The following is a 13,307-nucleotide window of genomic DNA, read 5'->3' as shown; positions in this document are numbered from 1 at the left end:
GCTTATCTGGAGTTCATGGTAGGTTGGTTTTGCTTAGGGGAAAATCTCTATGAATGTTCGACTGTGAGGACTCGATATCCCACGCGTTTGTGTGTGACGTCAGGCGGCACTCGTCAACACTTAATTTTGGGCTGGGGGTTTCTCCAGGAATCCAGGGTAGTTTTGGTAACGTCGTAGATTTGTGACACGCTAATTGGTTACGTTCAAATAAAAACAAAAACCTTGCTCGTGTATTTTTTTGTTTTGTACTTCATGTGCATTATGTTCCTGTCACACATGAGAGTCCACCTTGGCCGCGCGTTCCCAGATTTTAGCGAAAGGCTTTCAGAGCAGGACTGCATGTTAACCTGAACGTTCACCAGGTTAGGGTTGGCAAACCTTGCTAGAAATCACAGTTTGGATTGGGTAAGCTATTAGTTTAGACCTAAGATATCTCGCCCCTTGAAGGTTAGGCAGAATTTCAGGGTCGCCAACTAACTTCGGTAACACAAGTAATCATTCCACCACCGGTGTTTGTGTGAGTTTTCACTAATCTCGATATTATGTTCGTACTCCGAATGAAGCGTTGGCAACTTTAGTTCAAACAGAACGTAAGCAATGTTGACTACTGTATTGTGTACATAAGTAACCTTGGTTACATACTGTGCCATGGTGGACTGTGCACAACTTGTAATGTACGATGTATGGAAAACGTTCCTTTAACACCGAAGTAGTTAGTTAATCGCTGTCAGACAAAGAACCTTTAACACTTGAATTACAAACGAGTCGATTTCTACTTAACAAACTTTTTTGATATTGTGATATCAGTTGAAAAATATGCAGAAAACTTAAATATTCTGACTTTTGCTAACTTTTTATTCTAGTCATTAGAATTACCATTAAACCGTGTTAGTGACTTGGAAGTTTACATTAGATTCCAACTTTAAGCCTCTATCGTCTGCTCAAAAAGGTTTGTCTAACTTGAAACGCTATACATCACATAAACCCCGGTTTTAAAAAAATAATTTGACAACGACAACGAAATAAAAAATGCATTTTTTGAGAATGGTTTAGCGGTTTATATTATCAACGACTTTACCCCAACACCCATAAGGTTAGTCTCTGCTCAGGTTGTATTAAACCATGCCCAACATGTGTGTTGCTTTATTTCGTTGCTGTTCTGCTTTAAGGCCATCAATTGCTCCACGCAAGAATCGTTAATAGAAAGTGGAAGTGCATTTCTGACGTAACGTTGATCAATGTTTAGTGTCGCGCAATTTGAGGTTTAAAGTTAGATAAACCTTTTTAAGTTGTGAGTCAAAAATCTTTGACGAAACTAGAACAAAAGTTAGTAAAAGTAAAAACATTTTGCCTAAACTAAACCGGGTTGTTGGTAGTTTGATTTCTGTTTTTATGTTGGAAGCTACAACTCCTACAGTTTGGTCGCAGACAACACTCTATTCTATCAATGTTCACTCACATTTTTTCTGTATTTGTGATTGTAAGTTGGGTTGTTGTGGTGTTGCATGTTGAACCACGTTGACCTGTTGTTTGATCGTAACATTTGTGTGGATATGTTGGTCGCCAAGAACAACAGTTTCTGCTTGGATGTTCTGCACATATTTTGGCTTTGTGTAAGTCAGGAAAAAATAATTTTATTGACAAACAATTTAGTAAAACATTTCTGTCGTAGAATTTTTGTATTAAATTTTCATCAGTGTCATAATTTACCACTGCCCGTTGTGCAGATGTTCCTGGAACATCATCTGTTTCGTGTTGGCTGGTCGTTGGTAGAACATCCAACATTTGTTCTAGGATTTCTGCACGTTTAGGAGCAGTTTGATTTACATTTTCATCTGCATCACTCGATTCCTGACTGGAGCTATGTTGTGATGAGTCATCCGTCGTTTGTGATGACTAAGCACAATCACACAGTACGACATTGTAGTAAAATTATATTTTCTAATTGCTATCTCCACATTATAACTTACCACTACATGTTGTGCAGATGTGTCTGGAACATCAACTATACGATGTTGGCTGGTCGTTGGGAGAACATCCAACATTTGTGAGAGATCATCCACATCTCTTGAACTCCCAGCTTGATTGATATATGAATGTTTTAGTTGTATGGAACACGTTAATTTTAATCACAATAAACAGATTGATCAACGTGTCTGCAGTAATGTAAAAACGCTCATTCATAGAGAGAAGTTGATTTTACGTTACCTTGTCCTTGGGGTGAAGGAAATGACATCTTTGGCTGCAAATATTTGAAAGGATTTGAAACAAAATGAAATAAATATAATTTTTATGAAAACATTTGTTATTAACAAATGGTAGCAATGATATTCGGCCGTATTAATTTCAATATATAACTTACCTTATGGCTTGGTTTAGTCAGGTTTTCAACATTACTTGATCCAAGTTCAATTCACTTTCGACCATACTACAAATAATATCCTTCTCTATAATAAAACCTAATTCCTAAACCTGCAGGTTTCATTGCACGAAGTCAAACATACAATATTTAAATGCAGGCTCGATTAATTAGGCAACAAAACCTAACTTTCGTAACAATAAAAATTTCCTTTGATAACATCGCAACAACAAACCTTCGTTAGACAACATTCACCCAAACACGCCAGGCTTCAGTGAATATCCTGCTAGGAGAGATGGGAGAGTTGGTCGTACATTTGGCAATCTGAGGTTCTCGGTAAACACTGACATTTACCGCGAAAAACTGAAACGCTTCGTGTTTGTTTCGCTCAAACCAGGCAAGCTAAAACTTCTATAAAATCATCTACCCCAGTTTTCCCATTAAATTGTATCAATACAGAATAGAAATATTGCTTTCAGATCATTTGTTGTCGATTAAAGTTAGTTTTGATCTTGTCAGATTGACGACTGACACCAACGTTGACCAACCGCTTACTTCGTTCAACTTCGATGGAATTTCACACACGACTTTCTCTGTTTAAACTAAAACACTTGTAGGAGATATCAGGTGTCCAAATTGTGACAATGCAAGCAGTAATCGTGTAGGAATCATCAATGCAACAAACCTACGGTCAAACGTCTCAAAACTTTTACATTCACGCAATGGAACTTCACAAAGTTGTGCAGAAATACTTTAATGCAGATTCGAGATATTTCCATTACAGAAAAATTAAATTGTTCGGGTAAAACTTAATAATATATTATACTGGCAACATAGAATTTTGTGTAGGAAGGCATTGGCTGATATTTGAATTCAATTGAAAAAGACAAAAGTTTAATTATGTCTCCCGTGTTTAACTTCAGGATGGCGAAAGTTCAATGTTCTATGAGATGGAGAACATTTCTTACTCGTCAAGCTAACCTGGTAACAGAACAAACAACAAGTCGGCTTTATGACGGGACAAAAGTCAATTCTCATCTTTTGTCAACAGAACGCTCCTACTCACTAATACGCGGGAGGTAGTTAACACCATATAAGGGCATGGAACGAATGACGGCAAACATTAATGTTTGTCGCTACGTGAGCGTTCGATCAGGTACGAGTGGTTTCAACTAAACAATGAAAGAAGTTTGAAGGCAGTTTCCCATCTTAACTTGGTAACTTGAATGAAATCATCCAACATTAGCGCGACATCTTGGGATGTGGATAAAAATGATAACACACAGTTATTTTCAGTAAAGTTTGCTCACATCATATCTTAACGTCCAAGTTGTTCCTCAAAACTCAACATACAGCGATATATTTTTTAATACGTTCCCAAACCCAAAGTTTTATCACAAAGATAGTTTGTCTCTGTGGTTGAACACACATCGAACACTAGCGGCAATTTATAGGAAACACGTGACGGTCCTAAGCAAATTGTCATTATAAATGTACGTTTGTAAATATTAAATAGCTTCTCCATCACTATTGATTCCGATATATGAGATATTTTTTCAACGGAGCCATGTGTATAATGATGACGGTTCGTCACGCTTCACTGAAGGCGGGGGGAATCACCTATTGTGTCTGGAGAGAAGGAGATTTAGGTGAAAGTTCACCGCACAGTGGGACGATGTGGTTGGCGACAAACACCGACATCTGATGCGAACCGTTTCTGCTCATGAGCGACATCTAGCGTATCACCTACTGTGTCTGGAGAGAAGAAGGGAAGGAGATTTAGGTGAAAGTTCACCGCACAGTGGGACGATGTGGTTGGCGTCAAACACCGACATCTGATGCTAACTGTTTCTACTCATGAGCGACATCTAGCGTATCACCTACTGTGTCTGGAGAGATGAAGGGAAGGTGATTTAGGTGAAAGTTCACCGCACAGTGGAACAATGTGGTTGGCGTCAAACACCAACATCTGATGCGAACCGTTTTTGCTCATGAGCGACATCTAGCGTCTGAGGTCAAACACGAAGGCGTTTACCATTAACGAGGGGAATCACCTACTGTGTCTGGAGAGAAGAAGTTATTTTCCACTAATATTAAAGCGTTTACTTTCATTGTTGAAAGTCCCTAAAGCGTACACATACTAATCAAAGAATGACTCTTTTACTTAACGCAACACAGCACAAGAGAAACGCGGCGAAAGAAGGCAATTAATCCGCTTCGGTGCAGTAAAGGGAGAGCTACATATATGTTAACCCCGCACCAGAAGTGGACAACATACGACCAAAGCGCGTGCGTTGAACTGATGAAACTCCATTCTGCTTGTAAGGCCTTCTTTGACGCGGTGGTTGAGCCGTTTGTACCGGTTGTGTCAGGCCGAAATGGGCAGGTTTTAAACGGTGAACAGAAACGGTCAACGTCGATTTTTTAACGTTTGTAAATTATCAAGGGTGACTTTTCCCGGTTTTAGAAAAACGCAAAAAACATTTCGTCAGTCGTATCGCCCTAAACATAGGCAACAACGCAAATTTCGTTTCGTGTTAGTTTCATTTTTCGCCGAACCATGTTGTTATAGCACTAAGGCAGTGGTTCCCAACCTTTTCTGTTGCGTTCCTTCCTTTGCCCATTTTGGAACTATTCATTCCTCCCCATATTGATAAAGACTTAATCTTTGCTGAATATTTTGCACCTATCTGAAGAAGATGTTTAGTGCGGTAACATTTTCAATGTAAAAAAAATTAAAGTTTTCAGAAGTTCCTCCCTGGTTGGTAACCACTGCACTAAGGTATAAACACTTTTTACGAACCCCCTTAACTGAAAGCAGCACATTAGTTATTCACTCGGTCTATTGCAGATTTAGTAATTATGAAATGACGTAAAAACCTATTACGTAACAATGCCGATTCTTACATTATTCTGCAACAATTGCTGCTATGCGTAACAATCCACGAGACACTTGTGTTTGTCCTGATTGTGACGGTGATAATAGATTTAGATGTGAGTGATGCGTCATGGGTGTCGACAGGAACCTTCCAACAGCAGTCCTCAAAGTCGCCGGGAAGGTTCGGTGTAACGTCCGATTGAACGAAAAATGGTACTTGTTTCGTAACAATGACACGTGTTCGGTAATATATGCCCTATGTTTGGAAACAATGTTAAGTTTAACGTGTTTATTCGCCAAACGTTAAAGCAAGTGTTGCGTGTTGCATGGATTTTGTCCTATAATTTACTGTAGTTGCGTTTATTCAGTTGTTTAAACAGACAAATTTATTTGGGTGGGGATCCCGAACGATGATGCCATTAAGCTTTCAACGCTACGGAACCGTTCCAGTTAAAAGCTGTTGTTTAATAGTGACTCGAAATAAAAATTTCTCCCCAAATATTTGTTTGAGGTTTGAAATTAAACGACTTATACTGGCAACAACGTCTTCGAACCACTTTTGCCACCAGCATGCACGGCAAAAAAATTGACAAATAACTACATGTTTATAAGAGAATCGTTGCCGTCCAATCTTCGAAAAAAGATAACTAGTATGGCGTTATTTGCCTGTTTGCTTCGGCTATAAAACCAGCGCACCGTTTTGTGCGAATACATTTCAACTGTTTGTGACTCAAGAAAACAACAGTTTCGAAATTTAAACGATTGGAAACCTATCGACGATTCAAGAGGAAGGATTAGCGTTGCTTATTGAAGCGAGTGTACGTAACCAAATATTTAAAATTCTTATACTAAAAAGCCTACTTATCGGGCGATTGTCATCCGCACCATGTTGCCCATCCGACAAATTTTTCTTTTCTCAACAATTTCTCTTATCCGCACCAGTGCGGATGGTCCCACCGGTTGAAAAGCACTAATGCAAAGAAAGAAGTTCTCTGTCAAATGCATTGCATTTCACTTCTGGTGGTGGAGAAGGTTTCCAAAAAAGCTAACGGTCGCCAGACACCATCAATGAATTGCTGAAGCACTGCTCCAACCGATGTTTGTGACACGTCAGTAGTGAGAGCAGTGGGCGCTTGGGGCAGTGGGTGATGCAAAAGCGTCGCGCGCGGTGTTTTAAATGCCGAGGTGAGGCGATTATTCCAAATGAGCTGTGTCGCTTTGCCCGAAAACGGTTCATAGATTGGGTTGTTAGTTTGGTTTAAACTTGTAATAGAAATTTATGATAGCCGCGAATGAAGCCCATTGGTTGGGACGAGCTGGATTGCTTTCACTTACGCACCCTGTTTACAACCCCAATCAAAAATTTTCGCCCGGGCTTTAACCACTTTCTTTGGTTAGCTTAGCAGATAGGTATGGCCCGTACATGGATTTCGAACCTTAGCCAGACATATATCTCTGGTAGAAGTTCGACAAAGAAACACTACCAGCGATGGCTTAGATGCGGGTCTTGTTTGGCACATCCTTGTTACTGAAATTAGGCCGAACAATAGAACTGTGCTTGTTTAGGACTATCTAACCTCAACCTACTATGTCCCGCACATACTTAATCATATACCCATAAGTCTTATTTTAACAATTTAGAAACTCACAAATATGTAACATGCTGCAATGTACTGTACTTACCATTGGGTCAGTTATGATATCTATAAAATTTGACCGTCTGCAGGCTGTGGCAGCCATAACTTTTGTAGATGCTTCATCTTTTTTTCTCAATTTTACTTTCAAATTTATCATTGTACAAACATGTTTTTTTCTTCTCTTAATTTCCACAGCAGACAGTTAAATTAAAGGTAGCCTATATGTTGTTCCACAAAATCTTAAAATAGAAACATCTGCCACTATTAATGCTGACAATTACTGTCGGTTTACCAGTTGTCGGGGTATGTCCCCGCTGGGTGACCGAGGGGTGCGACTGCGTCTCGGGCCTCGCACCTTACGGATCCGACTGAGTCTCGATGGCAACTCGGCCTTCTCTATCTCAAGTTTTACTGTTGGAGTTAAAGAACTCCTTTACACAAGTCTGTGCGTCTTCTAAATAGTCTAACTCCAGACTAAACACATACATCCACCAAGCTTCAAGCCAGTCCAAAGTTGTTCATAAATCCATTTATTGATATAATCCAACGAATAAATCCAAGTACAGTACAATTGGGGCTCCTATACAGTGTACTAAAGAAGAACCAACAACCTAGACCCTTACACAGCAACAGTTAAAACACACTGATTTGGCAGACGCTGTTCGCTCTGCTTATATAGCCTGCGGTTGGCCACATGTATTGATGCCTTATTTGGAGTTGTTGCGCAACTTGAAGTTGACCGATTTGGTCGATTACGTCAGTTATTTATATAGCTTAATTAACTAAGTGCCCCAATAGGTTATTTATGTATGGGTAGACTTTGTTTTCAGAATAACAAAAAGTAGTTATGTTTACTTTAGCTTTATTTATCATTTGCGAAAGAAGTAGCCTATACTTGGGTTTAAATCGACCTTATTTATTATTTGCCAAAGAAATGCCTCGGATTATTTTAACTTGTTTTACGCAGTTAATTTGGTTGTCTAAGTTACCTATATGACTTAATTTCCCAAATTAAGTGGTTTATAACACAATTATAATGTGGCTGCTTTTACCGGCTACAAATTTTTCACCTGCCAACAGCTCGGCAGGTATTTCCTATTAAATTGTCCGGTCAGGAATTGACCTAAACCGGAAATGAGTTCTTCTTTTTTTCCCATGTCGTTTTATTGGACATCACAACTTGGACATGCGTTGAACGCGTGATTACAATGACTTTGGTTTTAACTCTCGGTCATAATATAGTTATACGCTTTGGGCCTTTTTTTGTATATACATGTGCTGTGCGGCGACATTACACAATATTATTCCCAACTGATACAATAAAACGGATTCAGTCAGATACGCAACAAAAACAAGACATAACGTCTGTTCACAGCGGACTCGTCTTTACCAGACCACGCTTTTCACGCATGAATGAATCCCAAATAAAATTGCGTGACTATCATAATTCTATGACCACAAATGAAATCGCCAAATTTTATCATAAATAACATGTAATATATGTGATCAAAATTATTTCGAAAGAAATATTATATATCGCATTCGAAAATTTGCCTTGAAGTATTAAATATCACCCGAAATATCTGAAAAAATGAAGTGTTTGTATTATTGTACGTAAATTCAGTTTATGCAAGGCACCTTGGAGATATTTAACTTATTTACTAGGGCTAAAATCATATCTGGCAAACATGTTCGAGCCTTCAACAGATTGATACCTTACAACCACAAGCCGCGTAAGCGTCGCAATGCCGCAGTTGAACCTTAGTAGATTTTTTTAGCTAATTGCCAAGCATGGCAACACCATACCTAAACCTATTATGTATGCACTCATTTCGTACGTTATTCACGTGCTTGGCCGCACGAGACATAATCGCAGAACAGCCGATTGTGTGATTAGAATGGCCGGAGATAAACGGTGGAATTTTTTTGATTGGGACGCACCCTGTTTATTGACTCTGTGACCGAGAAAATTAATTTAGTCGACACCAAACTGGCATTTGGCTCCGTTGATGACCAGACCATGCTCTGACAATCGTGCAAAACGTCATTTTAAATGTTTGCAGTGATCAGCAGGTGTTTTTTTTTTCTTGCTACTAAGATGTAATCTGGGCATCTGTAATACAAAATCAAAACAGTAGCAAACCGTTTCCATCAAACATTGAAATGTTTTGGTGACATTTTCTATTCCAAATGGCATACGAAGGGTATAACCGAAAGGTGTAATTACCGCCGTTTTGGCAACATCCGCGGGGGCAACTGAAACTTGGTGGTAGCCACGCACAAAGTCGATTTTGGAAAAAATGGTAGATCCTGCCAAACTTGCTGAAAAGTCCTGAATGTGAGGAATTGAATAACATTCTGGCTGAGTAGCAGCATTTAATCGCCTGTAATCTCCACACGGTCTCCAACCGCCTGTAGATTTTAGAACCATGTGTAGCGGCGAAGCCCAGGAGCTGGACGAGCGTCGGGTAATCCCCATTTTTAAAAATATTGGCGAACTTATTTTTTGCGAAAGTTTCCCAGCGGGCAAATCAAGCGAGATCAGACGTGTGCCGTACGTCCGAATACTGCTTGGTGTGTCAATAAAAAATCGCTATACCGTCATCTACCGGCTTTAAAATTTTATGTAGATCAGGGCAAAGGGGGGACCCTGGCTTTAAAGGTAAAAAATTCAAAAAAGTAGAAACCTTTCTTACTGGTGACCCCTGGGGCTTTAAAGGGTGAAACAATTCATTTTTCTGCAAAGCGCAATAGCATTTTTGTTCCAAATAGTGTCCAACAAGGCCAGGGGCAAACAATGCACCGGTCTGGCGACCACTTTTCACCAGAATGTATAGATAAGAGATGAATCTTCTACAAAACCACAAATAAATGCGACTTTAATTGATTTATTTTTCTGTAAATATACCCTGAAGATTTAGTTGTTTTTTCAATTTTCTACAGCACCCGACACCTAGTAGCAAACTGATTCAAAGCACCTAAAACTGCCCGAAACTGGCACAAATTCGCTTTAGCAACAGCACATGCATATGTGCTCACTCAACCGTAAGAATAATCCGCATGATCAAATATAAAAACACCACTAGAGGGAATCAAGTAAAATTATCTACAATTGACTGCAACAACTTCCTATTATAAATATTTTTCCGGTAAATAAAAATAAATCTAAACACATTCGCGTAAAATTTATTTTGATAAAAAAATAGAACGTTAATAATCGATACGAACTTTGAAACAAAAAATAAACAAAATTTTAATTTAATAATTGAAAAAAGCGCGACATTTTTACTTCCTTACGTTTTTCCACACAAGAAATATGACAAGAAAAATTAAAACAGAAATAATTATTTTTATTTCGAGCCTCAAACTTTCTTTTTCTTCTTCTTTTATTTCTATTCAAAATAAAAAATGTTTTTACAAACAAAATAGATCTTATTAAATGTTTCCTTAAAAAAATTAACATAGGAAATCAATCAAAATTCCTCACAATGGTTTCAAAAAGTTCCTTTTATTTTTAACTATGTATAATTATTTAGTTTTTCCGAGTCAATAAATTTAAACTTTGAAATTTTCATTAAATCCGGTGACAAATTTACCTGAACAAGTTCGTCCGTCAGGATTTAAACTTCTGCCCGGTTCACAAACACAAACAATCGAATCTTCTTTAATTAAACAATAGTCATCACATCCACCATTGTTCTGGAACAAACACAAACAATTGAATCTTATTTAATTAAACAATTGCCATAACATCCGGCATTGTTCTGTAACAAACACAAACAATCGAATCTTCTTTAATTAAACAATAGTCATCACATCCACCATTGTTCTGCAACAAACACAAACAATCGAATCTTATTTAATTAAACAATTGCCATCACATCCGGCATTGTTCTGTAACAAACACAAACAATCGAATCTTCTTTAATTAAACAATAGCCATCACATCCACCATTGTTTTGTCACAAACACAAAAATCGAATCTTTTTTAACTAAACAATAGTCATCACATCCACCATTGTTCTGCAACAAACACAAACAATCGAATCTTCTTTAATTAAACAATAGTCATCACATCCTCCATTGTTCTGCAACAAACACAAACAATCGAATCTCCTTTAACTAAACAATAGTCATCACATCCTTTTACATTTTACCTTAAACTGAAACTGCTTGGACATTTATTACATTACACAAATTTCAGCCACTTCCCATCCAAGGTATGCAAACAGATTCAAGAAAGTTTTCAGTGTATGATATTTATGAATACTAATATTGCGTCACAATTAATGTGCAAACGTTTAATTCTTATTTAGTTATTATTGGGTTTTTATGTTATGGTTCTAGTGTTCGTTACACTTATGCCTGAACAAAAAGCCAACATATCTTGATGGAGACTTACTGGGTTGCAGATATCGGGTGTTGGTAAGTTGATGAGGTAAATCGGTCCGTAAGTTATTAAATGACCATTCCCACTTGAAACTGACCGTCTTCTTCGTCTTTTCGACTAAAAAACAATCAATACTAAGTTGGATCCTGATGTGAGTTGGGTTGTTACAAACTCACCATGATCAGACAATTGTCTCCAGTTCCAGAATCACATATCTCAACATCACAATGGACAAACATAGACTGACTCTGGCCTGAGAGATGAGTCCACACGAATGCAACGAACATAAACTGAGTTACCATAGGTTGGTAATTCTTGATTACTTCGGTCGAGTTGCTCGGATCAGAAGGAAGGTGAACGGCTTCACTGTAGATTAAACCTTCAAACTTACCGGAAATTCATTACAACCAACTTGTTGTCTAACTTTCCAATCTCGTCATACGTGTGATGTATATTAGGATAGAATTATTACGTAACAATAACCTCGTTAAGTTGATGCAATGCCACTCAAACATAAACATTTGCGTGATTTCAGCATGAAACAAGTTAACATTTCTATGTTGAGAGAGGAAACTGTTTAAGTTTGCAGATATTTGAACACGGACAAGATTCATCCAGGTATGATGGGGAATAAATAAATGATACAAACCCTTGTTCAATGATGGGGTATTGGGTTGGATCATCAGCTGATGCGGATGGTGTCACCCAACACTTTTGGGTCTGAAAAACATTTCGGAAACTTAGAGTTAAAATAAAAAATTGGATATAAATAAATTAGATTTGTCGACAAAAGCTGAAAAACTAAAAAAAATCATGAAAGTTCTTTTGCAAAAATTTCATGGTTGACCAAACTCGGATATTATTTTTAAACGTAACAAAAAGCTGACTATAAAATTCGGATAATATTAATGGCAACTTCAAACGAACAAAGAAGTTTCGATGATCAAGCCGTGTTACATGGAGGTAGAGGTTGCCATGACAGCCGTGCTACCTGGAGGTAGAGGTTGCCATGACAGCCGTGCTACCTGGAGGTAGAGGTTGCCATGACAGCCGTGGTACCTGGAGGTAGAGGTTGCCATGACAGCCGTGTTACCTGGAGGTAGAGGTTGCCATGACAGCCGTGTTACCTGGAGGTAGAGGTTGCCATGACAGCCGTGCTACCTGGAGGTAGAGGTTGCCATGGCAGCCGTGTAACCTGGAGGTAGAGGTTGCCATGACAGCCGTGCTACCTGGAGGTAGAGGTTGCCATGACAGCCGTGCTACCTGGAGGTAGAGGTTGCCATGACAGCCGTGTTACCTGGAGGTAGAGGTTGCCATGACAGCCGTGTTACCTGGAAGTAGAGGTTGCCATGACAGCCGTGTTACCTGGAAGTAGAGGTTGCCATGGCAGCCGTGTTACCTGGAAGTACAGGTTGCTATGCTAGCCGTGTTACCTGGAGGTAGAGGTTGCCATGACAGCCGTGTTACCTGGAAGTAGAGGTTGCCATGGCTGCCGTGTTACCTGGAGGTAGAGATTGCTTCCATCGGTGAGAATTTTCAACTGGGCGAAGATTGGAGACAGGGCAGTCACTATAGGGGGATTCCCCCCTAACGGTGTGGTAAAATCTTGTGACGTAAAAAGCATGAATTCGACTTGAAAAGTTCCTTGTTGCATTCGGAACATTACAACAGTTTTTCTGAAACACGTGACATGGGGATTTCAACATTTATACGAATTACGTCAGCAAACTATATTAGAATATATTCCCTACCGACACATCATTATGACAGAACAAAGTGTATAAAAATCTTAAAGTTTTTTACAAGGTCGGAGTAACATTACAAAAATGAGATTGCAACATGGTAATGACGTGTTTAAAAACATTATGCATAAATATTAGTGTGGTGACGTAACTCCAGAAATGTTGTGGGAAACACTGTTTTACAATAAGTTTTTACTGTGCGAGGTTCCTCAGTAGGGATGAGGATATGGAAAGTGAGTTGTCGAACTGACAGTGGAATGTGAAGGAATAAGCTTGAGGGAATCTCTGTACGTTGAGACTC

This window comes from Ascidia mentula, chromosome 6 (assembly GCF_947561715.1).
Source record: "Ascidia mentula chromosome 6, kaAscMent1.1, whole genome shotgun sequence".
Taxonomy (NCBI): Eukaryota; Metazoa; Chordata; class Ascidiacea; order Phlebobranchia; family Ascidiidae; genus Ascidia; species Ascidia mentula.
The sequence above is the reverse complement of the archived record's forward strand: the minus strand, read 5'-3'. Positions refer to the sequence as shown.